Source organism: Pundamilia nyererei, unplaced genomic scaffold, assembly GCF_000239375.1.
Source record: "Pundamilia nyererei isolate P.nyererei 1_Seehausen unplaced genomic scaffold, PunNye1.0 scaffold00754, whole genome shotgun sequence".
Lineage (NCBI taxonomy): Eukaryota > Metazoa > Chordata > Actinopteri > Cichliformes > Cichlidae > Pundamilia > Pundamilia nyererei.
Window position 1 is genome coordinate 29,054 of NW_005188155.1, and position 1,410 is coordinate 30,463.

A 1,410-nucleotide genomic window follows, 5' to 3' on the forward strand; every position below is an offset into this window, starting at 1 on the left:
TTACCAGATTTTTTCTTTACCTGATTTTTGTTTCTAAGAAAAATGAGAGCCACACACGAGCATATTTATTTAAAATTTCAATAGAACAGTAGCAGTATAATGTCCTCGTAAGTGAATATCAGGCCCTTGTAAAGAAAAATTGAGTATTTTATTCAAAATAACCCAAAATGTGATGTCCACATATGTGGACGCCAGGTCCTAGATTAAATTTGTCCACTGGAGGTCATTCAGAAGCCTCACTGAAAGATTCAAGGTGACCTTGACCAGCAAGATGTACAATTTAAATAAATGAGAACATTAAACCTGACAGTAATAAATAATGCTCTTTATCCTGCTAAGTGTTGATCTCCAGACTGAACTTCAGGTCTCTAATGAAGTCCAAGCAGTCCTCCAGTGTTTGACAGAGAGCTACAAGTGAAAAAAGAAAGTACAAAGAGGGTGAAAGAGATGGACAAAAGAACAAAACTGCAACGACATGATAGAATAACATTCAAACTAGCCTCTAGTCTCTCATCCAGATCAACACACCCTGAACCCACTGCTCCACCCCTCCCCTGCAGCTGAGCCACAAACCACACCACAACTACAAAGAGGTGAAGCTTGGACATCTCTGCTGCTCTCCTCCTTTGAGCCTTTGAGCTCAAAAGTTAAAAGTTGCAAGAAATATTCAACTAGTGTACAATTATAGAGGATGAACACATCCATAGAAATTGAAACTGTTTTTGTAGCTGGCTATGAAGACGTGGATTTCTGCTGGCTTTTAACATGACAGTCTGTGAGGGCTGACTTGAGTAGATGAACTGCAGTTTGGGGCATTTTCACCCCTGCTTGGCATTAGCTCAGTGTACATGTTGGTTTTTAAACAATCATTAGGGTTAGATCGAAATAATGTTGCTGACAAGGAATGGAAAAGAATTTAACCATTGGTTTTAGACTGGCTACTTCACTGGATCTGAATCCAATTTAAAGAATAACCTACATGTGGCTTGTTTCATAGATTTACTGTTTAGATATCCAGATTTCCCATGCTGTGTTTTTTCTGATACAACACTTCAGTCTTCACCTGAGGTCGAAGTTTAAATCAGATTCCGTTTATAGAAGTGACCTTATGATGGGTCTCAGTGCTGCTGGGCCAAGTGTCTTCCTGTGGCTGCTGGTTTGAACCTCCAACCTGACTATCAGGATCCAGCAGAGCCAGAAAAGGTAAATCTCCAACGCTCTCAGGTCCATTAACACCAACCCTCCTTTGAACTCCTGGAATTGTTATGGTTGGTTTGGGTCACTTCGTCGCCTTGATGCTTCTGTTGAAAGAAGTTGAATAATAAGTCAGTCTAATGGCAGAAGAAGCAACAACATGTTTGTGTTTGTTTGTTTCTGATATACATTTTATTTGACGGCGAGAGAAATACG

General features: G+C 39.9%; 1 long non-coding RNA gene across 1 annotated transcript; it reads right to left on the reverse strand.

Moving 5' to 3' along the window:
• Positions 1–152: 152 nt before the first annotated feature.
• On the reverse strand, positions 153–1,410 carry LOC106455997 (uncharacterized). The gene is made up of 3 exons (XR_001290192.1): positions 1,384–1,410; positions 1,064–1,301; positions 153–408 (listed from the first exon to the last, which is right to left on the reverse strand). It is a non-coding gene; the product is annotated as an uncharacterized LOC106455997 (long non-coding RNA).